The following is a 27962-nucleotide window of genomic DNA, read 5'->3' as shown; positions in this document are numbered from 1 at the left end:
CGGTGCTTTGATGCTCACAACTATGGATGGGGAGGATTTCACTCGTCCTGTGAATTCAGATGCAGTCAAGAAATACTTTGCCTAAAAAAAAAGTATATGAAAAAAACAGAATGGCTCGCTAAGTTGAAAACCCGAAGGGGCGGCTTAGGCAAAAATGAGCGTCTCGGTGGAAAACCCGAAAGGGCGATCCAGGCAAAAATTAGAGACATAAAATAAAAAATGAAGAATTTGCATCCCGCTAGATTGAGTACCTCACCCTGGGGCAATCTAGGCAAAAATTAGGGATTTGGCAAGTAACTGCATCCTGACAAGACTTTTTGTTCCACAACTGTCTTTTCGTCAGAGATTCTCGATTCGTCATCGACCGAAGCTTTGAATACATCGAAATTCAAATTGGTAGAGAAAGGATCATTATGTTCAATGTAGCCCTCTTCCAATATATATCACTGATTTCAAACTTGTACAGATCTATGGAGTCCTGCCATTCGCAGACTACCATTCCATCAAATCAATTTGAGCTTTTTATCCAATTATTTACACTCTTATTTGTTTCAAATCAACAAATGTTTTGCATGTTTTAATTGATAAAATGTCATTGTTTTAAAAAAACAAATTTTTTTCATAAAAATTGTTTTTAAACAAAGTGAACATTCACAATGATGAAAGGATACTTAAGAATTTCTCAGTGCTCTCCAAAGGGTGGCATGATTTCTAACAGGGTAAGGCATTCATTCATTATTCCTGGCATGGTTGTATCCTCTTTCTCCAGACTGTTATGGGGGGTTTCTCCCCAAGCTTAGTTTTTGTTGGGGTTTTTCCCCAAGCAGAGTGTCTGTTGAGTTTGTTTGTGTTCCCAGAGCAGAGTGCTTGTTGGAAGCTTCAGTGTTCCTCTCTTGCAGCATTCTTCCCCCAGCAAGGTCAACTGCCCTTTGGAAGATTCAGTAGTTGGTGGGTTGACACCCCGTTACTTTGTCTTTTTCCCCGGTGAAGTCGCCAGAGGAGTTGTTGATATGATATTTCATCTATGATATCTCCCCATTAGAGTGCTTGTTGAGGTTTTCACTTCCCCTCCCTTCAGCAGAGCTGTGAGTTCTTTCCTCCTCAGTAGTTGTGGTATTTTGTGAAGGTTCAGTACTTGGTGGTCGATCCCCGGTTCTCCTTCTATTTTCTCAGGTAAATCTCCAGTAGATTGGTTGCATGATGGATTGTATCTGTAATATTTCCTCCTCTGCAGAGAGTGGGTGATGTCCTGATGTTTTGATCCCCAGTAGAGTGGCTTGTATGGAAGAATCTACTTGTGTGATCTTTTCTCCCTCAGTGGGTTGTTCCCCAATGGAGTCGCTGACAGTATCCCCAATAGAGTTGTTTGTGCGGATATATTCTACTTGTGTGTTCTGTTCTCTTCAGCAGTTCTTGCCTGTGCAGTGAGCTCCTTTTTCTCATTTAAGAATGATAATCTCTTGCAGAAGTCTCATGATTTCTCCACATCTCCAATAGAGTTGCTTTCGTGGCAGTTTCTGCCTGCTGTGAACTTTTGTTCCCCAGTTGGGTTGTTTGTTGATCCATCACTCAGAGATTTTGTGATTTCTTTGATATCTCTGATCTCTTGTTTCCGCCGCAGACCTTTGCTTTTTAGCATTCGGATCTCTAGCAGATTGGCTTTCCATTGGATTTCTTGGATTTTCCTCTGGAAGTGTAGTACCGGGCGTTTGTTCCCTGGGCCTGTTTGTGTTAGAAATGTCTGTTTTGTCAGCGTTCATCAAACATAAATCATGCATATTCATGCATAATCATAAGCATACAGATATTCATGTTGCATTTTTGCCATATGTCTTTTGTTTGTTGTCTCCTGCTAATGGTGATATAGATCTCCCCAGTAGATCTCTCCAAGCAAATGTCGGGTGTCTAATCTCTCAATATAGAGTCAGCCCTTTAAGCAGAAAGTGTCTATCTTTTCCTGCCATTTCCCCACTGAGATACATCCTCGTGGATGACGGTTATTTTCGTTCCCTCCCAACACATATAATGGGACGGGTTTTCCCTTTTGAGTTCTATCCTCATTAGGACGAGTCTTGATTCAAGTTCGCCTTTTTGGTTTGATCCTAAATTGGCCTTTTTTCAACTGTCTCTCGTGCTTCCCTGTGGTATAAATGAATAGTTGCTTACTAACCGGCGCTCATTCATCTTATCCTCAGTGGAATTTCTTTTGGCTTTCTGCCTACAAACCGGCAGTTGTAAATCCTATCTGTGTGGTTTATTACCTACTAACCGGTAGTTATAAACCTTATTTTCTCCCCTAGCAGAGTTAACTTTGTTGTTCATCCCAATCGATGACAGTTACTCTTCTGTGGTTTTCTACTCCGTATTTGGTAGATGTAATCCCCTCTTTGTGGTTATCTTCATCCAGTATTCGATGTTGATTTTCCCTTTCTCTTCTGGGTAATTGATCTAAGTAAGCAATTTTATCCCCAACGGGTCCTTTCACCTTTTGCCAGTGATTGTGTTCCTTGGATCATTGATTTTCATCAATGTACTCCCGGTGAGTCTTCTTTCATTTAACTTTTTGTTGGTAATGTCTGTTGCTCCCTTTGATCGGTCATCATTATATATCTAGTTTGGTATCCCGATGCCTTTCTTTTCGGTCGATTCATCCTTTAACAACCTACAACCCGGTTATGGATAATCTTCCATGCGAGTGTATTATCTACGTTTTGACGTCTATAGATAATATATCTCATGCACTCTTCGGTCGAAGCCTTTCGTGTTTCCCCAGTCGAGTAAGATTCGTTGTCCCTTTGCGGAATCGAATATTCATTCTACCCCTTCCTCCTGGATAATTGTCGGACGCTTGCAATTTATCCTCAGTGAGTCATCTTTCGTCTACCCTGTTGTCGTTGGTAACGATTGTTTCTCTTTTCGGTTGATTTTATCCTTTAACAACCTACAACCCGGTTATGGATAATCTTCCATGCGAGGTTATTATCTACGTTTTGACGGCTATAGATAATATATCTCATGCGCTCTTTGGTCAATCTTTTGATTGTTTTCTCCAGCAGAGTAAGATTCGCATTCTTTACAGAATCGAATATCCATCCTATAAACAAGTCTGCTTTTCTAGCTTTCTTCAGGATGATGAGTGTTTTGGAACACAAACCAATTCACGATTTCGGTTGATTTTATCCTTTAGCAACCTACAACCCGGTTATGGATAATCTTCCATGCGAGGTTATTATCTACGTTTTGACGACTATAGATAATATATCTCATGCGCTCTTTGGTTGAATCCTTTGTTTGTTTCCCCAACTGAGTAAGATTCACATTCTTTACAGAATCGAATATCTATCCTATAAACAAGTCTGCTTTTCTAGCTTTCTTCAGGATGATAAGTGTTTTGGAACACACAACAATTCACGTCTTGGTCGGTCACCTGTTATATACCTACGACCCGGTATCCTTGGTGTTCCTTCCTGTCTGCTCCCTATTGCGACCTTGGTCCCCTGCGGAGTCAGATTTCCCTGAGTTGAGGTATACCTTTTTCAGGTTTTCCTCAGATGATTTGGTCGATTGATATCTCTCACCCGTACACAGGTCGTAGATATTCATTCTTCCCGAGCATGTTACTCACTAACCGATAACATCTCATCCTTTGGCTTCCCCTGGAAAGTCTTTGTTAGATTTCCCCAGCGGAGTTGTGGTTATTCTCGTGTTGCTGTATTGGTGTTTTCCCCAATACACGCATTCTTCGAGTCAGCTTGAGTATTTCCAATGGATGTGTCTTCCTTTGGAACTCTTTCCTCCCCAGTTTGAGTCCTTTACTCCCCAGTAAGGTCTCCAGTCAAATCGTATCCTGCTCACGCAGCGTCAGTTTCCCCTAATTCAGAGCCGTGTCCTGCTCACGCATTTTTTTCTTATCCCCATGAGAGTCCTGTTAGAGTCTATGTTCTTGGTGAGTGTATTACTCTGATGGATCGTCTTTTCTTCTTTGTGGACTCATATTCCCCATAGAGATAGTTTGTTTTGCATTCATACATCTGCATCATGAGGTCTCTCAGGGACCAAAATTCGTCTCATTATTGTTATTTAAGCCCATTCTACCGCGTCGAGATGAAGATTTTAACCTTCATTTCTCCGGCTAGAATGACCTTAAATAGGGGCATCTGTAAGACCCCAATTTTGTCCCCAAGATCCCTCATGGCATCATATCATATCATTGCATTGCCTCAAGGATCATTGTGCACCTTGCTTCCTTCCATGTGGGTGGGTTATCCTTTTTGAGTGGTTCTTGATCACCAAGCATTACTTGCATTTATATGTCATTGCTTTTCTTTTAATTGCTAACCAAAAGTACAAAAATATGTCATCTAACCTTTGTCTTGCAGATGAAGCAATAACAGGTCAAAGCAGTTAAAGGCATTCATTGAGCAATAGATGGTGGTCATTCTTGAGATTTGGACCTCAAAATCATTCATAAGAGTTCATATGAGTTATGATGACATTTTGAAGCAAAATCCCAAGTGGTAGAGGCTTGAATCTCATCAGAACATTTTCAGGTCAACTACTAAGTCAACTGTGGATTTGGAGGTGGGAAGTGATTAGAAATACTTCATTCATGTTCAAACAAGTCTCATTTGACATTTCAAACACTCACATTGAAGAATTTGAGGTCCAGTCAAAAATTTCCCAAAATAGAAAGTGACCCATAATTTGAACTTTCCAAAAATGGAAGGGTTTTAGACCAACTTCAACTCAATATTACATCATCAAGAAAGCTTCAACTGAAATTTTGTTGAACATGAAAGTTGTAGATATTTCTCTCCCATTTCCAAAAAGTCCAATATCATGGATTTATGATGTGTGGTTGAGGAGATATGATCAAATCATTGCCAAGTATGCATGGGACTTCAAATGGCTATATCTTTTGAACCAAAGCTCCAAAATGAGTGGTTCTTTTTGCCATATTCTCCTCTTGAACTCTAATTTCCAAATCATGCATCACATTACATGAATTCTCATCACATAATCACTTGTTAATCCATGCTTTTTTTGGAGGGAAATTGCAAAATTCAAAAATGGTGCATTGTATGGACTTTTTACCATTGCCATTGAGTTTAAAAAATGATTTTAAGTGAAAATGATGAGAGAAAGGGTACTGTTCACGTGCAATTGCTACATGCACCATGCAACTTTTGATTTTTGCGAAAACACCTCATTTCACTGAACCAAACTAATTATGGATTAGCAAGTTGATTAGTAAAGCATATAAATACCTAAACCCTAACAGAATTGAAGGAGGTTAATCATTTTTCACATTTCTAGATCCAAAATTCTCTCTCACTTCAAATTTTTCTCTCATTCATAATTCAATTTTCTTCCAAATAGCATTGCATTTTGACTTCATATTCTTGTTCCTGAGCTTGGATTTAGTGTAGATCAATTGTTGTTTTGTTGAATTCGTGCAAGAATAGTGCAGTTCAAGTTCATGAAGTTGAAAATTGAGATTCTATTTTGAGCTAGATCTAGTACCATTCAAGCTTCAATTGCCTCATCAAACTTCATTTCAAGCATTGTGGAGTAGATTTGGACCAGTCAAAGCTGCGGATCGTGTGAATTCAAAGGCTCTGCTCTTCAAGAGGTCATAATTCACATCTCTTAATTTTGAAATACATTGCTATATTAGTGTAGATCTTGTTCTCCTGATGAATCTGGTGAAAGAATCGTGTGAATTGGTGTCTTATTGACTGAGTTAGGGTAGATTCAAGTTCCATGCATGAATTTTCTTTTGTTCGATTTGCTCTTGATATGATGATTCATGCTTAGCTTTTGTTTGATTCATCATCTACATGAAAAATGCTTTAGAATGATGTATGAGTTTTGATTTTCTGGAGAATTTTTCTGGAACGTGCATGAAGATTGTTCACTGTTCATCTTCTTCCTCATGAAGAAGATGAAGTTCATGATTAGCCACGAATTTGCTACGAATTTGCTACAAGTTCATCATTAGCTACGAAATCTGGGCGCGCTAGGGTTTTACAGGGAGCGACGTCGTTTTATGCTTGAGCGCGCAAATTTGAATCCACACCGGATTCGATTCCTGGCGAAGGACTTTATTTCAAATGCTTATTTTATTTTCATGCTTTCCCTCCTATTTTCACATGCCATGTCCATTTCCATTTTTATTTTTTCCATCAACTTCATAAAATCATAACAAATTGAAAACTCATCCAATTTGATCCCAATTTTTTGCAAAATGCTCCTCATTCTGTCTAGTTTTTTATGATCATGAATTTGCCAATTGTGCACGGCTGGATTTTATTTGGTGCTAGGTTGATTGATCATATGTCTAATTGTGACCTTGCCTTGCTTATCTCATTGTGAAATGCTTGTTTTTAATCCAATGAACTTGAAACTTTGCATGCTGATTCTAGACAAATTCATGGACATTTTGGTTTTGGTTTGACATTTTTCTCAATTACCATTTCTGTTTTATGCTTGTGTTAACTTGGTGTGACAATTTGTGTCACACCTTTGATTGTCCAACTTGTGCAACTTGATTTCTATGCCAAATGATCTCTGATTCTTCTGATTTTTTGTATGTTGATCATGTTTGATGTCTTGAATGTTCATGATTTTTTCCAGATTTATTTGAATCATTTCTGTTTTGATTTGAATTTTTCATTCAGGATGATCACATATGAGCTCTAAAATTGCCTTGAACTTCTTTTGATCATGAAATGCATTTGATGATTGATTTTGATGTGAGCCTTTTTAGGATATGTCAATATGTGTTTGAAGTTACTTTGTGTTGAATTTCAACTCCTGTTTTGAATTTTTTCTCCATCTTTTACCCTAGGCTTTGACCTAGTGGTTTGTTGCTTACATTTGAGTGTTGATTTCAGGTTAAAGCATCCAAGTTCCATAGTTGATGATGCTTCATCATGTGAATATTGATGTTTGCTCTTGATTGCTAACACTTGTGTGTTTTATAGGTTGATGCTAACTCATTTGAGTCTGCCTTATGGCTTACACATCTTGTACATTGGGATTGTCTGTTACTTATTGACTGTTATCTGTTTGTCTGAGCATTGTACTGATTTGTTTAGTGTTTCCACAGGTACCTAAGTTGCTTTAAGTTCATTTGAACTTTGCTTTGCTTGGTTGCTTAACCACTTAGGTATAATCCCTAATCTTCATGTAGTCTGGAAGACCTGCCATGTTACTTTGGCAGGCACCTGTCTGAAGCCCTCCTTAAGAGGCAATGCTTGTGGTTGTTTAATTTTGTGCCAAGCAGGTAAAGTCCTCTTATGAGACAATTGGCAGATAAAAGAGATGTGTAATCCATCTCCTGCTACTCAGTGTGTCATTCACTTTGCTCACACCATGTGTTGATGCATTGTGGATAAGAACCCAAGATCTTATAGAGTCAATCATTTGTGGAGAAAAGTTCCTACTTTCTGAACTCCCACACTTTCCATTGATCAAAGCTCTCCCTGACCAGGGATAAGAGCTATGAGGCACACCCCTCATCTCCATTTCATCTGCTTCACCCTAACTCTCAATGTTAGGGTTAAGAGCTCAAAACACCCCATTCCAGTTGGCTGTAAAGCCTAACCTTGCTTGAGCCTAATTGATTGTGTATAATGTGTGCTAATTGACTTGTTTGTTTGCTTACTTGATTCATCTGTGCATATTTGCTTGAGTGTGCCTTTGTGCATGTATCTTCATTACTTGTATATCATTTCAAAATCATTGTTCATCCCTTTGTAACATTTTGTTTTGTCCATGGAGGAGACAAGCATAAGTCCATTGATTGGCAGTTGTTTCCTGTGATATGGTAGGAGACTAGTATAAGTCCATTGATTGGCATCCGGTATCCTTGTTTTCTTTGCTTTGTGAGACTAGTATAAGTCCATAGATTGGCATCTGGTATCCATGTTTCATTTTGTTTTAGGAGGTTGGTATAAGTCCATAGATTGGCGTCCGGTATCCATTTTGTTTTGTGAGATTGGAATAAGTCCATTGATTGGCATCCGGTATCCATTTACCTTGTTCTATTTGCTTATTGCTTTGTGTTGCTTTTTCCAAAGGAATCACTTGAATCATCTACATATGATCTCAAGAGGTGAACATCTAAGAAGTTTTACTTCCTCATCCTCCCACCTTTTGTTGCTTTAAACCTCCATTTGCATGTTAACCCAAAACTTGAAAACTATTGTGCAAACATTTTCATCTGTTTTTCAAATTAGAAACCTAGGCCCTAAGCCTCTGATTTTCAAACTTCATTTTCACAATAATTCTTCTGAATTGAATTCTAATCATACTTTGACTTCATTTTTGTGAATACTCTAACTAGTTAATCTCACTCACTCAATTGCTTTTGTGGCCTAAGCCCACTTCTTAATCAAGTTTTCATACATTAGCCATAGATCTCAATTATCTTAGTGGTTGATGTTAATCTCGCCTTTTGTCCTTAGTGATCGAACTGTAAGACTTCCATACTGAAAACAAGGTTAACCCCTCTAGTATGTCGAAGCTATTCTCACATGGTGGACTTGTTGTTGATATAGGTTGAGTTTTCTCCCATGGATAATGAAAGACCTTAGGACTTTTGTTTAAAATCAATCCACTCATTTACTTTTGGAAATCTTTTAGCCGAACTACGGCGTTTTGATCCTTACCTTCCATGGAAAGGTACGTAGGCAACGGGTTCATCCGTTCAAACACAAAAATAAAAATTGTATATTCTTTCTATCATCCCTTCAACCATGTTTGCACAATACATATTTCATAAACAAATAACATTTCATACAACAAGTTGTGAAAAGGGCTCCCTAGGAGTACCTAGGACGTTTGGGTGCCTAACACCTTCCCATTGCGTAATTAACCCCTTACCCAGATCTTTGATCTTTTCATTAGTTTTCTATGTGTAAAACTTCTTAGGCTTTTGTTCGCTTTTTAGCCATTCCTTTGGATAAATAAAAGTGCGGTGGCGACTCTATTTTTTGTATGCATTGCTTCTGATTTAATCAATAGATCATAAAGTGACGAATACACCACTACAGTCAGCCAATAGTAGCCTGCTCTCAACATCTTTCTAGCCATGGCATGTCCATTGGAATGAGTACCAAATGAACCCTCATGGACCTCAGTCATCAACAAGTCTGCTTCGTGTCTATCCACGCATCTGAGCAGAACCATGTCAAAATTTCTTTTGTAAAGCACTTCGCCATTGAGGTAGAAACTACCTAACAATCTCCTCAAAGTCTTCCTATCTTTTACAGATGCCCCAGGCGGGTAAATATGGCTCTGAAGGAAACACTTGATATCATAATACCACGGCCTATCATTTTTTACTTCTTCTACTGCAAATACATGAGTTGGCCTTTCCAAGCGCATCACGGTGATATTGGGGACTTCATTCCACAATTTAACCACAATCATTGAAGCAAGCGTAGCAAGAGCATCTGCCATCCGATTCTCATCTCGAGAAATATGATGGAAGTCAACCTCAGTAAAGAACGTTGAAATCCTCCTAGCATAATCTCTATATGGAATGAGACCAGGCTGATTCGTTTCCCATTCACCCTTAATCTGATTAACAACGAGGGCCGAATCACCATATACATCAAGATGCTTGATCCTTAGATCAATACATTCCTCCAATCCCATAATACAGGCCTCATACTCAGCCATATTATTCGTGCATTTGAAAGTTAGCCTTGCTGTAAAAGGAATATGCGCGCTCTAAGGAGTAATAATCACGGCCCCAATACCATTTCCATATTGATTTACAGCACCATCAAACACCATACTCCATCTGGAATCAGACTCTGGCCCTTCATCAAGTGTAGGCTCATCGCAATCTTTCACTTTCAAATACAGAATTTCCTCATCCGGGAAGTCATACTGAACTGACTGATAATCTTCAATAGGCTGATGTGTCAAATGGTCAACCAAGATACTACCTTTAATAGCCTTCTGAACTCGATACTCAATGTCATACTCAGATAACAACATCTGCCAACGGGAAATTCTCCCTGTTAAAGCAGGCTTCTCGAAGATGTACTTGATTGGATCCATTCTGGATATCAACCAAGTCGTATGATTTATCATATACTGGCTTAAGTGGTTAGCAGCCCAAGCCAAAGCACAACATGTTTTTTCAAGCATTGAGTATCGAGACTCACAATCAGTGAACTTCTTACTCAGGTAGTAAATAACATACTCCTTCTTCCCTGATTCGTCTTGCTGACCAAGGACACAACCCATCGAGTCTTCAAGAACAGTCAGATACATGATCAAAGGTCTTCCCTCTACAGGCGGAGACAGAATCAGAGGCTCAGACAGATATTCTTTAATACTGTCGAAAGCTTTCTGGCAATCCTCGGTCCAATCATGGGATTGATCTTTCCGGAGGAGCTTGAATATAGGCGCACATGTGGCAGTCATGTGGGATATGAATCTGGCGATATAATTCGAGCGGCCAAGAAAACCTCGGACTTGCTTCTCAGTTTTGGGCGCAGGCATCTCTTGTATTGCTTTGACCTTTGCAGGATCAACCTCAATACCTCTTTCACTAACAATAAAGCCCAATAACTTGCTAGAACGGACTCCAAATGTACACTTGTTGGGATTCAGACGAAGCTTGTACTTCCTCAGACGCTGAAAAAGCTTTAACAGGTGCTCTACATGTTCAACTTCCGTTCTTGACTTAGCGATCATATCGTCAACATATACCTCAATCTCCTTGTGCATCATATCATGAAACAAGGTGGTCATAGCTCGTTGATACGTGGCTCCAGCGTTCTTCAAACTGAAGGGCATCACTCGATAACAGAATGTTCCCCAAGGTGTGATGAATGTTGTCTTCTCCATATCCTCGGGTGCCATTTTAATCTGATTATATCCGGAAAATCCATCCATAAACGAGAAGAGATTGAATTTAGCTGTATTGTCTACCAACATATCAATATGTGGTAGAGGGAAATCATCTTTCGGACTAGCTTTATTCAAGTCTCTATAGTCCACACACATCCGGACTTTTCCATCTTTCTTAGGCACGGGCACAATATTGGCCACCCATTGAGGATATATAGAAGTCACCAGGAACCCCCGCATCAATTTTCTTCTGAACTTCCTCTTTGATCTTCACTACCATATCAGGATGAGTTTTTCTGAGCTTCTGCTTTACAGGCATGCACTCAGGCTTTAGAGGTAGGAAATGTTGCACAATATCAGTATCTAGACCAGGCATGTCTTCATACGACCAAGCAAAGACGTCGACATATTCTCGTAGCAACTTAATCAACCCCTTCTTAACAGATTCTTCCAGAAGTGCCCCAATCTTTACCTCTCGCACACAATCTTCAGACCCCAAGTAGACTGTTTCCAGATTTTCAAGATGCGGCTGGATGATCTTCTCTTCATGCTCAAGTAGCCGGGTGATCTCATCAGGAATCTCTTCCACATCATCTTCCTCTGCCTCAAATACAGGGAATTCAAAATTAGGAGATGGTGTTGGGTCATTATGTTCAATGGGTTTAGAAATCAACCTGCATAATGATTTTTGGATATGAAAAGCTTTAGAATTCAAACAAGGAAAATCATTATGCAGATGAAAAGATTGATTTTATTCCATTTTGAGGTTTTATGTGATCACCAATTTCATGCAAAAACAAAAAGGGAAAATAAATGGGAAAAACAAACATTTAACATGAATTTATTGAATGAAAATATCATTGTACTTATGCGCCAACAATGTCATCACTCCTCCTTTTGGCATGGGAGAAGGGTTTTCAAACAAAGTGATTATTACATTGACTTATGGACAACTGTTGGATTCTCCACAGCGACCCAATTGTTGCAGACCCCTCCAGGGATGATGAAATTGCCAGAATCCTCTGTATCTTCTTCTAAAACGGCAGCAGCCTCCTCATCTAGACCAGTGTGGATGAAACCTCCACTCTTGAATAACCCTTGCTTGTTGAAAGTACCAGAAGAAAAACCTATGCCAGCCCGGGACTCGTTGTCTTCTAACTCAATCATTTTTCCTAAACCAGTGGTTGCACCACGCTCAATGGCCAACTTTGCATCTTTGCAAGAAGCAAATGAAGGAGTTCTCTTCTCAATAGGCTCAGCAATAGATAAAGCTTGGAAAGGAGTTCCAACTTCAACCTCAACATCTATATAAGAGAAGGAAGGCAAATGGCTAACCAGGAGAGCCCTTTCTCCCCCTACCACCACCAGCTTCTTGTTTTTCACGAATTTCAATTTCTGGTGTAGGGTGGACGTCACGGCGCCTGCCTCGTGAATCCATGGTCTGCCTAAGAGACAAATATACGATGGGTGAATGTCCATAACCTAGAAGGTAATCTGGAAATCACTTGGTCCGATCTTGATTGGGAGATCAACTTCCCCAATCACAGTTTTGCGAGACCGATCGAAAGCCTTCACAACCACTCCACTCTGCCTCATGGGAGGCCCTTGATATGATAGCTTGGAGAGAGTGGACTTTGGCAATACGTTCAATGATGACCCAGTGTCTACCAGCACATTGGACATGGCGTCGTCTCTATAACCCATAGATATATGTAATGCCAAGTTGTCGTCTCTTCCCTCCTCAGGGAGATCAGAGTCACAAAAGCTCAGGTTGTTACAAGCGGTAATATTTGCAACAATGCTATCAAATTGCTCCAAAGTGACATCGTGATCCACATATGCCACATCCAATACCTTCTGCAGAGCCTCTCGGTTTGGTTCTGAATTTAAGAGCAATGATAACACAAATATTTTGGATGGCGTCTGTAGAAGTTGGTCTACAATATTGTACTCGCTCCTTTTGATGAGTCTTAGTATCTCATCACAGTCTTCTTTCTCATTGCCACTAGGCCCAACAGAAGTAGGAGTTTTCAATACAGAGGAGGGCTTAACAATAAGTGCCGGATTCGGAGAGCTTACAACATTTCCAATCGGGCGTTCAACAAAATCATCAACATTTCCTCTAGCATCAACTGGAGGTTTCAACGGAGCTGAAAACACGCGACCGCTATGGGTCAAACCACTGACATCAGCAATGTTAACAACAGATGAAGAGGGCAAGGACACCTCTTTCCCATCTTCTACCGCTACAGTGTTGTAGCGATAGGGAACTGCTTTTTCAGAAGAGTAAGGCACAGAACCAGCAGGCTTGATGGTCAGAACGGGAGAAACCTTCTTCTTGCTGCCATCATACTTGATAATAATAGGCTCAGGGATCCGGAAAACCGGAGAAATCACATTGACCTCAAGAGCATCTTCATCAACATTTCTATTCTGGAGGATCTCAATGACTCCTTCGTCCAGCACTTCCTGAACATCCTTGCGCACCTGGCAACAGCCCAATCGGTTAATAGAGCAGACTCGGCATCTATCATGGTCATGCTCATAATGACTATAGTCACACAACAAACGATGCATCTCGACCAGAGACTGTTGAATATGACTGACATATTTGACCTTGTATTTTCCAGGGCAACCCTGGACCATGTCGACAGATTTCCCATGTTCGGGCAATGGGTTCTCCTTCACATTAGGGCCTACGTCCTCAAAACATAGAATACCACACCTCACAAGGTCTTGAACCTTGGTCTTCAAAGGGTAACAATTCTCCACGTCGTGGCCGAGAGCACCAGAATGGTAAACACAATGTAACTCAGGCTTATACCACCACTGGGGGTTAGCAGGTATAGCCGGTGGGTCTCTCGGAGTAATCAGCTTCCTTTCTATCAAAGAGGGATATAACTCTGCGTACGTCATAGGAATAGGATCGAAGGTGAACCTTTTCCTCTCGTAAGTTATGCTGGTTTGATTACTGTTGCGAGGCTGGTAGGCCTGCTGTTGTGGACGGAGCTGTTGTGGTTGATGATTGTTGTTGTGATGCTGGTATTGTTAATTATCTCTAAAGACAGGTGCTATATGACCCACCTGGTGCTCGTTACTGGCGGGACACACAGTCTTTCTCCTCACAAAGGGTCTTCTTGGTTTCTCATGGGAGGTCACAGCATATGCCTCTCCATCTTTCTTCTTTGCAAACGCCCCATAACGTTTGGCAGAAGAGCCTTCTTCTCTGGTTAACCGTCCTTCACGGACCCCTTCTTCTAGACGCATTCCCATATTTACCATCTCGGTGAAGTCCGAAGGAGCGCTAGCAATCATCCGCTCATAATAAAAAGAACTTAAAGTCTTAAAAAAGATTTAGTCATCTCTTTCTCCTCTAGCAGAGGCACGATCTGTGCTGCCACCTCTCGCCACCTCTGGGCGTACTCCTTAAATGTTTCTTTATCCTTCTGGGACATGGCTCTCAATTGATCTCTATCGGGAGCCATATCCACGTTGTACTTGTACTGCTTGACGAAGGCTTCGCCGAGATCCTTGAAGGATCGGATGTTCGCGTTGTCTAATCCCATGTACCAACGCAAAGCGGCATCGGACAGACTGTCCTGAAAGTAGTGGATGAGTAGTTGGTCATTATCGGTTTGAGTCGACATCTTCCTGGCCTACATGACCAGGTGGCTGAGAGGACAAGTATTTCCTTTGTACTTTTCAAAATCAGAGACCTTGAATTTCACAAGGATCTTCACATTTGGAACCAAGCAGAGTTTGGCAGCAGACTTCCCGAAAAGATCCTTCCCTCTGAGAGTTTTCAATTCCTTACGAAGCTCAAGAAATTGATCTTTCATAGCATCCATCTTCTCATAAACATCTGGACCCTCAGACGGCTCAGAATGATAGATGGTGTCGTCTACCCTGGGCAAAGTATGCACGACAGGAGGAGGAACGGCAATGACCGGGCTAGATGCCGGCAGAGAAGCAAAGGTAGGAACAGGACCCTCAGGCATGAAATTGGGAGGCATCCCCCATGGGAACCCGGTTGGCATGGCTGTTGGAACAAAGTGTGCACTGGCAGAGGGCACAGTAGGGGAGACAATTTCAGAAATAACTGTCCTCTGAGGAGGAGTTGAAGGTGTCGGAGAAGACTGGCCCTAGGCAGCCATGGGTGACTCCATTAGGGCAGTTAATCTGGCCACTTCCTCTTTCAGCTCGTGGTTCTCTTGCTCTAAGTGATCCATCAGTCTTGAAATGTTGGCTCTAGTGTAGTACCGGTGAGTCAGCTTGTCTTCAAAATAAATGAAGGACACAGAGTTAGACCACAGGGCAAGGGACCGGAAACAAAACCTGCTTATGCATATGATGCATGCAATGCTTGTGCATATGATTTGTTTTTTTATTTCAAAGGAACTTTAGAGTTTTATTTGCAAATTTTGGAAATATTAAGCATTTTATAACATATGGAAATATCTCATCAAATAATATCAGGGAAAAGAAGTGCATCATCGTCAATCTTATACAAGAGAAAAGGAAAATAATCATCATATGGATCCCTAGAAATAATCATCTAAAGCTCGGGACACAGGGAGATAAGATGCACGAAGCCTCTTCACCTCCCTCTCGTAGGTTGCCTCCATATCGGCTTTCTCTTTGGCGAGTCGATCATACTTCCTCTTCCAAAACTTAGAAGACCGAGGAAGTAGAGAAGTTCATACATCATCAGGGTCATCAATAACCTAATGCTCAAGAAACTCAATCAACGCATCCTTCTCCTTAATCTGCTGAAGCAACTCTTCACGTTCACGGATCCATGCACGTGAATGGTCTTCGTCTCTCAACTCCTCTGCTCCTTGATTAGGGAGGGTTAAAGGCCTAACCATAATCATAGGTGTAGGTCTCGGATACTCGTAAGGCATGAGATACTCAGACGCCCTCTTCCTAACCCAAACAGTGTAAGGCTCCAAAGCGATGCAATTCTTAGGACCCAACTCTTTCCTTCCTTTCCTATGAATCTTGCGCCAAGCGCGGACCATCCTAACTTTCAAGCCTTGGGGATCTTTACCATCCTGAAAGAATACACCCTCTAACAGAATGTTATTGGGTTTATCCTTTAAGGGGAACCCAAGCTGCCGACGTGTCAAAACAGGATTGTAGTTAATCCCACCACATGTACCAAGAAGAGGTACATTGGAGACTTCGCCACAAGAGTCAATAATCCGCACACCATCATACACATGGTTATACCAAGAGATATCATCATTAGTGAGAGACATAAGTCTCGTGGACCACCGTAGACATTCCTTGTTCTCCTTGAAAGCGACCGTCTGAGGTAAGTGAGAAATAAACCACTTATACAACAGAGGCAAACAACACACAATGGCGCCACCACCCTTTGCATTCCTCATATGCAAAGAGAAGTGGGTATCTCCCAACAGAGTCGGAACGGGATTAAGAGTAGAGAAAATCCTAATAGCGTTCACATCCACAAACTTGTCGATGTTGGGGAATAACACTAACCCATAGATGAGAAGTACAAATATGGCCTCAAAGGCGTCCTCACTCATGGCCTTCCCATACATAGTAGCTTGAGCAATGAGGAACTCAGAAGGGAGACCTTGAATTCCACCTTTGGTAGTCATATGAGCACCAACCAGAGATTCATCTATATGCAACATATCAGCTATCTCTTGAGAAGTAGGAACCCTTTCCAAGCCACTGAACGGCAACTGATCCAGAACAGGTATGCCCATAAAATAAGCATACTCCTCAAGCGTCGGCAAAAGCTGGAAATCCGGAAACGTGAAGCAACGATACAGAGGATCATAAAACTGCACCAATACACTCATCAATCCTTCATCCACCTGAGTAGTCAGAAGAGGAAGAAGCTTCCTAAAACGAGCCTTGAAACCCAAGGGATCTAATACATAAGATGTCAAATTCCTTAACTCTTTCGAGTCTGGTTGTCTGAAACTGTACTTCTTTGTATTCCTTCTTTGTCTTTCCATGTCTGAAAATTTTGCAAATAGACCTCTTAAGTTCCTTGAAAATTTTCTCATTATTTTGATGATATGAATGCAAATGGGTGCATGAATGCATGAATGCAACAATCACACTCAAGGATCAAGCAAAGCACACCAAACAAAGGTCATGGGATGGATCATGTTATCCTTAATATCAACCATCCATTTTGGTGGATTATGGTTTACACCTTATCAACACCCAAGTTCCATTGATATTAAGGATTCATGAACGGATCAACCATGAATCAAGGGTTTGTTGTAAGTCACGAGCATGGAATTAGGTTAAGAACCACCCAAAAGGGAGTGTACTAGGGTTTAAACCTGCCAAACATCTTCTACAAGAGGTTCCCATAGTCATCATCCCATCTTTCGGATATTATTGGAGAAATGACTACTCATATTCTGAAAATATTCTCAAGAGAGACTCTTATGAGTGTAGTATCGCGTAACAATCGTATCAAATCTTACACTTGAACGACTTTCGCACTACATCCTAAGAATATGCCAAGATGGGCTTGGTAAACTAAGGTCGTTGACTTCTAAGGTCTATATTGGAAAGAGTAATGTCTAACCACAACTTACTTGTGTGACATTATTGATCCCAACATAACCTCCACCAAGTGAATGGGCTTGCAAGTCAACTTGCTAAGGAATAACTCCACACAAGTCGACAAGACTATGCCATTCTCCTATCCTAAGTGCACTCGAGTTCGGGTATAGAACTCATCTCACAAAGATCACCAAGCATACAAGGAATTAATATTCAAACAATTCAATCATTACATACAATACAGTAATCCCAAATTGCACAAAAATATGTCACACAAAATAATATACAATACAATACAACAAATATGAAAAGTAGGCAAAATCCATTAGGATGTTTCGATCCCCAGCAGAGTCGCCATTTTTCTGTAGCGGGGTATTCGTTACCATTAGAGATATTGACTAAATCCAAGGTAAATCATACAAGTCGAGTCTCCACCGCACTTCTATTTATCCAAAGGAATGGTTAGAAAGCGAACAAAAACCTAAAAGTTTTATCGAATCAAAAACTAGTAAAAATGTCAAATCTGGGTAAGGGGGTTGGTTATACAATGGGAAGGTGTTAGGCACCCAAAACATCCTAGGTACTCCTAGGGAGCCCTTTTCACACTTGTTGCAAAGGTTGTTGTTTTTGTGAAAATTAATTTGTGCAAACATGATTGAAGGGATGGGAAAAGTGTGTATGTTTGTCTAATGTACTACTTACTAAAAGAGAGGTCAAAAGAAAATGACTCGCACGGATGTCGCATCCACTACATACGTATCTCATCTGAATAGGAGAATCAGAGTCTTCGTAGCTCGGCTACCTACGGGTTAAAGGGAAATGTGCTCGGTAAGACATCGCATATTATGCCTACGTATCTCATCTGGAATGAGAATCAGAGCAAGCCGTAGTTCGACCACTTATGGGGTAAGGGTTGTGTTTTGGGGTGAACGACGTTACTACGCAATCTACCGGATGCTCGACCTTTGGAGACTTACTCGCCTGTAGTAGAAAGAGATAACGTGTTCTTAGGAGAAGAAAAATCAATGAGTTTTGGGTGTTTAGGGATGCTCATGCAAAAAGGCAGTCCTAGATGAAGGAACTGCGCTACCTTAAATGACATGCCACGAGAGGCTATACGAAACCTAAGAAATCGGTAACATGCGGGAAAAGTAAAGGGATCGAGAGATCTACCGTACGGATAAAGATCCGAAGTAACAGCAATTAGATAAATAAGAAACCCAAAGACTCTTCCAAGCTAAACACCATCAAAGAAAGCGAGTCAGTACAGGTAATCGGAATAGACCTCCAGGTGGTACCCCACAAATAAAGTGGAACACCAAGCAAGCTATCCCTGCAAGAGTATGTGAGCCCTCACAAAAACTCAACAAACAGGTTAGAGTAATATGACGGAATTAGGAGAAAACAATGCCATAACAAACACAAAACAGGTTAGAGCAAACAAGAAAAACAACTACTGTCGCGATCGCTGCTGCATCGCCTAGCGAAAGCTTAGCGAAGCTTCGCTGCAGGCTCGCCTAGCGAAGGTGCTAGCGAGCGCCTGCGGGTTCTGGATTTCCCATTGATAACAGTACCATTTTAGGGACTCCAAACCCTATGGCATCCATCTCAGAAATTAAGTGATCAAAACATTTAAGGTATTGTTTTTATACATTCATGCATATCTGAACCCATAGGCAAAAACCTAACGATACCTCATACATTCAGATGATTCAAATTAAGAGCATAAATTTATGGGAATAAGGGAAAACCTGACTGGAGAGGTTGATAAAACTCGAAAGGCACGGTTGGGTTTGCAAGGCAATGTCAGGGTTTCGTGAGGCGGAGGCGGAAAAGTGTGTGGGTCAGAGTGAACTTTTCAGAGTTGTTTGGAGGTTGCTGTAGATTAGTTCCTAGGGCTCTTCTCTGCCTCTTTTTCTCCAGGGTTTTGTAATAGTCTCCGGCCTTGGTCTCTCTAATAATCTCCTCTCCCCTTTTCTTCTCAAATGAAGCTTGGTATTTATAACCTGATTTTGGTGACTTGGTGGGCTCAGAGTCAAGCCCAAAATTTTCTGTTATTTTCCAAAATGCGCGCGCTTCGCCTAGCGAAGGATCTGCTCGCCTAGCGAGCATGACAGTTCAGAGACATATTTTTGCTCCTTCAAGTTTTAGCATTTTGAATGGTGAATAGATCCCATTGGAACATGTTGGAAGTAACCCACGTCGTTCCCTTGTATTGAATGATCACCCGAATAGAATCCACAAAGTGTCTTGGATGATACTCAAGCTTCAAACAAAAGATGTTAGCGACATATTTTTGTGCTTTTGGTTAGTAAACAAAAATAAGAGAAGCAATGATATACAATTCAAGCATGCTTGGTGATCTCAAACCACTCACAAGAGGTCCCACCCAAAGGCAAAGGGAACCAAGATGCTTATGATCCTTGAGGTTATGCAAATGCAATGTTATGATGCCATGAGGGATCTTGATCACACTAAAATTTACGTATTTTTGACTCCGGTTTCGCATGCATTCTAGTTGTTTTATTGTCATTTTGTTGTGTTATTACTGTGTTTTTCTTTGTTTACGGGTTTTTACTTTAATCGGAGCCCCGATCGAGAAAAGGAGTGAAAAAGAGCTAAAAACCCTAAAATTCACAATTTTGTGCTTATGGCCGACCCCATGGCGGGCGCCACAGAACAAGCCATGACGTGTCCAAGTCCAACTTCCTCAACTCCCACGTTTCCCCACTTCGTCCACTAAGGCGCCCCACTTTGTGCTTGTGGCGGGCGCCATAGCCTTGTGGCAGGTGCCACAAGAAGGAAACGGTTTCCTCTATTTTCAAGTTGAAGGGCATCCAAGTCAATTCCACCTTTTTTATTTGCTTATAAATAGAAACGCGAATTCAGTTTTACAATCATCCAAACTTAGAGCAGAGGCAAACTCAGAAGCAACTTTGTTTCACTTAGGCATATATTCAGTATTCTATAGTGGTAATCGCTTCGCATTGGAGTGTTACCACAATTGTATCATCAAGTCTGTGATAGAGTCTATAATCGAGTTTGGAGTACTTTGGAAGGAAGTTAATTCTGCCGCCATTTTCTTTTCCGCATTGCAATTTACTCAGCCCTCCGATTGGAGCAAGTTTTTATTACTCGCTTTTACTTTATTTATTTCCCGCACTCGCTTTACTTTATTTATTGCCCGCACTCGCTTTTACTTTATTTATTTCCCGCACTCGCTTTACTTTATTTATTTCCCGCATTCACTTTTACTTTATTTATTTCCCGCACTCGCTTTACTTTATTTATTTCCCGCACTCGCTTTTACTTTATTAATTTCTCACACTCGCTTTACTTTATTTATTTCCCGGACTCGCTTTAAATTATTTATTGTCTGCACTCGCACTACTTTTATTTATTTTAATGCACTTTTACTTTACCATGTCTAGCTAAATTTATAAGGCTAGAATGTAAGGATCGTAATTAAACCAGTAATCCATACAATTGTTCGTAGAAACACTTAATGGGCTATTTTAACTTTCAACTTAAGTTTTCCCGCACTTCAATTCCGTTGGGTAAGATCGAAAAACGTCCAACGTCTTTATAAACTTAATTGTTTTTAACTATTTCAAAAACAGCGAAAGCGCTTTGTTTAGTTCATTAGGAGTTTTTAACATCAAGAAGAAAAGATATTTTAAAACTATTTTCGGACGCGTTTATAAGTTTAGAGTCTGGTTCGCGAGAACCTCTTTTGGTTAAGAAATCCAGGTTATAATACTTTTCAACTTAGTCAAGATACTATATTTTTTAAAAATAGGTTTACTACTCTAACGTAATGCGCGCCTTTTTATAAGTGACAATAAGAGGGTTTGATTAGGGAGTACAACTCGGTTCTGAATACGCGAAAGCGACAATTCCTGTTAAATTAGTTCTTTTCAAAAGTAGGAAACATTGCCCATGAGTAGTTCTATTAGCAAGCACTTGGATTATAAATTAATTACGTGAATTACATTCGACCCTGTCTTTATTAATTATATTCTATTTCAATACTTTACTTTTTATTGCACACTACAAAAACACTTATTTTGATTGCCTTTGATAAACACCATAACAACAGATAACGATAGCTTGCCACTTGGTCTCTGTGGATACGATAATCTTTTATATTACTCTGACGCGTTCGTATACTTGCGAACACCGCATCCAGTTTTCCAACGCATCAAGTTTTTGGCGCCGTTGTCGGGGACCAATTTCGTCAAATTTCATTTTCCTGTTGTTATATCGTTTAGACTTAGGTTATTTCCCGCCGGTCGATGCGAAGAACTCGCAGCAATGGAAGTTTAAGCTTAGTAAACCCTCTGGCGAAACCTGAACGTTACGCTCGCGCACGTTTTTTCTTTCATAAAATTAAGAGAGCTATGGCCGAAAATCAAAACCAAAGACCTCTTAAGGACTTCGCTCAACCATCTAATGAAGAACCTAGTTCTAGTATTGTAAACCCGATCATCCCAGCCAATAATTTTGAACTTAAACCATCCCTGTTACAACTAGTGCAACAGAGACAATTTGCGGGTCTCGCTACCGAGAACCCTAACCAGCATTTAAAAATATTTCTTCAATTAGCAGATACTTTTAAAACCAATGGAGCTTCTCCTAAGGCAATACGTTTAAGATTATTTCCTTTTTCCCTCAGAGATAAAGCCCTATCATGGTTAGATTCCCTTCCACCCAATTCCATTACGACTTGGGATAACCTTAGAAGAGTTTTTCTTGCTAGATATTTTCCTTCGAGTAAGACCGCCGTTCTTCGAAACCATATAACTAGATTTACCCAAAACCATGGAGAATCGTTGTTCGAAGCTTGGGAGAGATATAAAGAGTTGTTACAAGCATGCCCACATCATGGCTTAGAAAATTGGTTAATCATTCAAACCTTCTATAATGGACTTCATTATAACACAAAGATGACCATCGACGCTGCCGCAGGCGGTGCTCTGATGAACAAACCTTACCCTGAAGCTAGTGGCCTCATTGAAGACATGGCTCAAAACCATCAATCATGGGGAGTCGAACGAGCGACAATTGAGAAAAAAGAAGCCCAAGGAGGAGTGCATGAACTAAGCTCTATAGACATGATGCAAGCTAAAATGGACGCATTAGCCCTTAAGGTCGAGCATATGTGCATAAACCCGAATATTGTAGCCGCAGTCTCGTCGGATTGTGAGATATGTGGAACCCAAGGACACCAACCCGCAGAATGCAGTCTATTGAACGAAACCCACTCCGAGCAAGTGAACTACACCCAAGGGAACCCATACTCGAATACCTATAATCCTGGGTGGAGTAATCACCCTAACTTCTCCTATAAAAACAATAACCCTATTCAAAATAATGCACCTCCGAGACCTAGTTATCAAGCCCCTAGATCAAATCAACCTATGCAACCTGTACCACCAAAACCGAGCCTTGAGAAAATTATGGAAAATTTTATCACCGCTCAAACCCAACAAAACAAGGAGTTCATGAACCAAAACATTCATGTTAACGAATTGATTACTCAGTTAGGAACCAAGGTTGACTAAATAGTTACTCATACCAAGAAGCTTGAAACCCAGATCTCTCAGGTAGCTTTAAACCAAGCCCCTCAGATTACACCTGTAGGACAATTCCCTGGACAACCTCAACAAAATCCGAGAGGACAAGCCAATGCCATTACCCTACGAAGTGGGAACGCTTATGATGAGCCACCAAACCCAAGATTGAGTGAACCCGAAACTTCTAAGGAATGTACCAAACCCCCGGACGAAGTAAAGGAACCAGAGGAATCTGAAAACCAGGAAGGTCGAGATAAAGGAGAAGAACCTAAAGATAAAATTTACGTACCACCCCCGCCATATAAACCACCTATACCATATCCCCAAAGACTCAAATAAACCCAGATCAATAAACAGTACCAAAAATTTATTAAAGTTATAGAAAAACTTCATGTAGAAATCCCTTTCACAGAAGCCATCACCCAAATACCTTCTTATGCAAAGTTTCTCAAAGACATCCTTACCAACAAACGTAGACTCGACGATCCGAAGCCTTTGGAATGTAATGCTATTTCCGAGGACAAATTAGCAAAGAAAGATAAAGATCCTGGAAATTTCTCCATTCCTTGCCTTTTGGGTAATCATGTCATCGAAAAAGCTTTTCTAGACTTAGGAGCTAGTGTGAGTTTAATGCCTTTAGCAGTTTGTGAGAGATTAAACTTAGGAGAATTACAACCCACTAAGATGTCACTTCAATTAGTCGATAGATCTTTCAAATATCCGATAGGCATTTTAGAAGATGTTCCTGTTAGGATAGGTCAGTTATTTATCCCTACTGATTTTGTCGTCATGGACATCAAAGAGGACAATGATATACCAATTCTTCTAGGCAGGCCATTCTTATCGATTGCAGGAGCCATAATAGATGTCAAGAAAGGAAAGTTGACATTTGAGGTAGGTGACGAGAAAATAGAATTTATACTTTCGAAATTTCTTATGGCACCTGTGATGGGAGACTCGTGTTATGCCTTAGATATCATTGATGAATGTGTTAGAGAATTAGAACAAAAAGAAATTATAAAAACAATCAAGTTACCATCAACCCCCATAAAGGAAGATGATGACTTTAAAGAACCTTATATCGATGATAACCTTTACGAATGTTTATCCCTTACTCCAGATCCTATGTCATGCCCTAAGAAACCAACCTTAGAACTTAAGGAACTGCCTAAGAACCTGAGATATGAGTTCCTCGATGAAAAGATGAACCGCCCAGTTATAGTCAGTGCTACCTTGAGCCAAGAGGAGACGAACCAACTTTTAGACGTTTTACGAAGATATCCCTCAGCCTTAGGATATAATATCTCTGACCTGAAAGGTATAAGCCCATCCGTATGCATGCATCGGATTTCGCTCCAAGAAGATTCAAAACCCTATAGGGAGCATCAGAGAAGAATAAACCCTATAATGAGTGATATTTTTAAGAAGGAAGTTCTTAAGTTACTCGAGGCAGGTATAATCTATCAGATCTCGCATAGTAAGTGGGTGAGCCCTGTGCATGTAGTACCTAAAAAGGGGGGCATCAAAGTCGTGTAAAACGATAAAGGCGAACATGTAGTAAAACGTTTAGAAGGAGGATGGCGGATGTGTATAGATTATAGAAAATTAAATAAAGCAACTAGGAAGGACCATTTCCCTTTACCATTTATTGACCAGATGTTGGAGCGTCTAGCCAGACACTCCTACTTCTGTTATCTAGATGGATACTCTGGATTCTTCCAAATACCTATTCACCCCGAAGATCAAGAAAAAACTACCTTTACATGCCCTTATGGAACTTTTGCCTACAGACGAATGCCTTTCGGCCTCTGTAATGCCCCAGCTACTTTCTAACGCTGCATGATGTCAATCTTCGCAGATTACCTAGATGGTATCATGGAAGTGTTTATGGACGATTTCTCGGTTTGCGGATTCAATTTTCACAATTGTCTTGCTAACCTTGAGAAAATCCTGGAGAGATGCGTGGAGGTGAACCTCGTGCTAAATTGGGAAAAATGTCATTTCATGGTGACCGAAGGAATAGTTTTGGGACATGTAGTTTCCGAAAAAGGTATAGAGGTAGATAAAGCTAAAATAGAAGTTATAGAAAACCTAAAACCACCAAAAACCATCAGAGAATTCCGAAGCTTTCTTGGACACGCTGGATTCTACCGACGTTTTATTAAGGACCTCTCCAAAATAACTAAACCGTTAACCGGACTTTTAATGAAAGATGCTGAATTCATTTTCGACGAAAAATGTAATGACGCATTTAATCTTTTAAAGCAAGCATTAATCTCTGCACCCATTATGAAACCACCTGATTGGTCGGAACTTTTTGAGATAATGTGCGATGCTAGTGATTATGCAGTTGGAGCCGTTCTAGGACAAAGGAAAGATAAAAAATTACATGCCATTTATTATGCCAGTAGAACCCTAGATGTTGCCCAACTTAATTACGCAACAACCGAAAAAGAATTACTCGCTGTAGTTTTCGCTATAGACAAATTTAGATCTTATCTAGTAGGAGCAAAAATTATTGTTTACACCGATCATGCTGCCATTCGTTACCTATTAAGTAAAAAAGATGCCAAGCCCAGGTTACTCCGATGGATTCTATTACTACAAGATTTTGATTTAGACATAAGAGACAAAAAAGGCACTGAAAATGTAGTGGCTGATCACCTTTCTAGGGTAGAACATCTAAAACCTGAACTAGTACCCATAAACGATGATTTCGCCTATGATAGACTGATAGCTAGAGTAGAAACCATTGAAGACAATAACCTAGATCCTTATGAGCATTCCCAAAATTCCTTAGCAATAAATAACGTACCCTGGTATGCAGATTTCGTTAATTACCTAGCTGCTGATATAGTACCCCCTGATCTTGACTACCACCGCAAGAAGAAATTCTTCCACGATGTGAGAAACTTCTATTGGGACAAACCGCTCCTTTTCAAAAGGGGTAAAGATGGCATTTTTCGCCGTTGCATTCCAGAAGAAGAGGTAAATAATATTATCGAGCATTGTCATTTTGCACCTTATGGTGGACATGCGAGCACCTCTAAGACATACGCCAAGATTCTTCAAGCTGGCCTATTCTGGCCTACCATGTGGCGTGATGTCTATACTTTCATTGTCAAGTGTGATAGATGCCAACGCACTGGAAACATTTCAAGACGTGATGAAATGCCTCTAAGAAACATTCAGGAAGTAGAACTCTTTGACGTATGGGGAATAGATTTTATGGGACCTTTTCCACCATCCTTAGGAAATAGGTATATCTTAGTAGCTGTAGACTATGTGTCTAAGTGGATTGAAGCTATAGCTGCACCCACAAACGACACTAGGGTAGTAATCAAACTATTTAAAAACTATATATTCCCTAGATTTGGAACACCACGTTTAGTCATAAGCGATGGAGGATCACACTTTATATCGAGAATATTTGACAAACTTTTAAGAAAATATGGAGTTAGGCATAGAGTAGCAACACCGTACCACCCACAGACTAGTGGCCAAGTAGAAGTATCTAATAGGGAGATAAAAGAAATCCTAGAGAAAACTTTTTCTATTTCTAGGAGAGACTGGTCTCAGAAGCTTCAAGAAGCGTTATGGGCCTATAGAACCGCTTTCAAAACCCCTATAGGAACTACCCCTTACCAACTAGTTTATGGAAAATCATGTCACTTACCATTCGAATTAGAGCATAAAGCCTATTGGGCCATTAAAACTTTGAATTTAGACTACCTGGCCGCTGGAGAAAAGCGTACCCTAGACACTCATAAATTAGAAGAACTTAGGCAATCTGCCTACGAGAATGCAAAAATATATAAAGAGAGGACAAAAGCCTATCATGACAAAAGAATAGTAAAGAAAAACTTCAATGTAGGCGATTCTGTTCTCCTTTTCAACACTAGGTTACGACTCTTCCCTGGAAAGCTACGTTCAAGATGGACTGGTCCTTTCGAAGTATCCAAGATTCTAAGATCCGGAGCTGTAGAAATCAAGAATGATACATGTAGTCCATTCATTCTAAATGGACAAAGACTGAAGCTCTACGAAGGAGGAGACATTCCAGCATACTACTCGAGCCACACCCTGATTGATCCACCGATTCATACTACTACAGGTGTATAAATTCTAACCGTCAAGCTAATGACGTTAAACAAGCGCTGCATGGGAGGCAACCCATGGTTTTTCTTTTCATTTTACTTTTCTCGCATTTATTTACATTTATTTTTATTTTTATTTTATTTTATCTTATTTTGCATTGAGACTAAAGTTTGAATGGTTTGTATTTTCAGGATCACTTTCCTAACTTTTACAGGATGCAGGGTTTTGATGACATGCATGTTGCCTATAGAGACAATGCTCAAAGGGAGCGCTACATTGCTTTATACCAGCGCCCTATGGCACCCACACGTTACCCTGATCAGCATTGTATAGAGGCACTGGGTATCGAGCCTAGTATCCGATTCCTTAGCCACCAGCTCCACTGGGACGAATTTGCTGATGACTTGAGTAACACATATAGGAACCTGACTTTGGAGTTCCTGAGTTCATTCGACTACGATCCATATTCTGGACCAGATGGGTATGCTGCTTTCAGACTCTTTGGAGTTTAGTACTCCTTCAGCCAGAAAGAGTTCGGCGACTTATTAGGTTTCCAGACTACTCCTGATGCTATCCCGGAGACACCTTTGGGATATTTCCTGGGTAAGGAAGTGGAGAAGTTTTGGAGTGATATATCAGGTGGCGGAAGCCAGGATCCATCTACACAGTTATCTTATGTCATACATAACCCAGCCTTCAGATATTTTCAGATGATGTTAGCACATTCCTTCCTGGGAAGACCGAATGCAGAGACACTACTAAGTGAAGAGGAGATCTTCCTATTATTTTGCGCGTCCCAGTCTCGCCCAGTAGCATGTGGGAACTTTTTATTGAATAATCTCAGCGGTATCTCTA

General features: G+C 40.5%; 1 non-coding gene across 1 annotated transcript; it reads right to left on the bottom strand.

Annotated features, from left to right (window-relative positions):
• Positions 1–22217: 22217 nt before the first annotated feature.
• Positions 22218–22324, bottom strand: LOC127099459 (small nucleolar RNA R71). The gene has a single exon (XR_007793957.1). It is a non-coding gene; the product is annotated as a small nucleolar RNA R71 (small nucleolar RNA).
• Between the last annotated feature and the right edge of the window lie 5638 nt (positions 22325–27962).

The sequence above is a fragment of the Lathyrus oleraceus genome, chromosome 6 (genome assembly GCF_024323335.1).
Source record: "Lathyrus oleraceus cultivar Zhongwan6 chromosome 6, CAAS_Psat_ZW6_1.0, whole genome shotgun sequence".
NCBI classification, from domain to species: Eukaryota; Viridiplantae; Streptophyta; class Magnoliopsida; order Fabales; family Fabaceae; genus Lathyrus; species Lathyrus oleraceus.
This window is presented reverse-complemented; position numbering and strand designations above follow the sequence as displayed.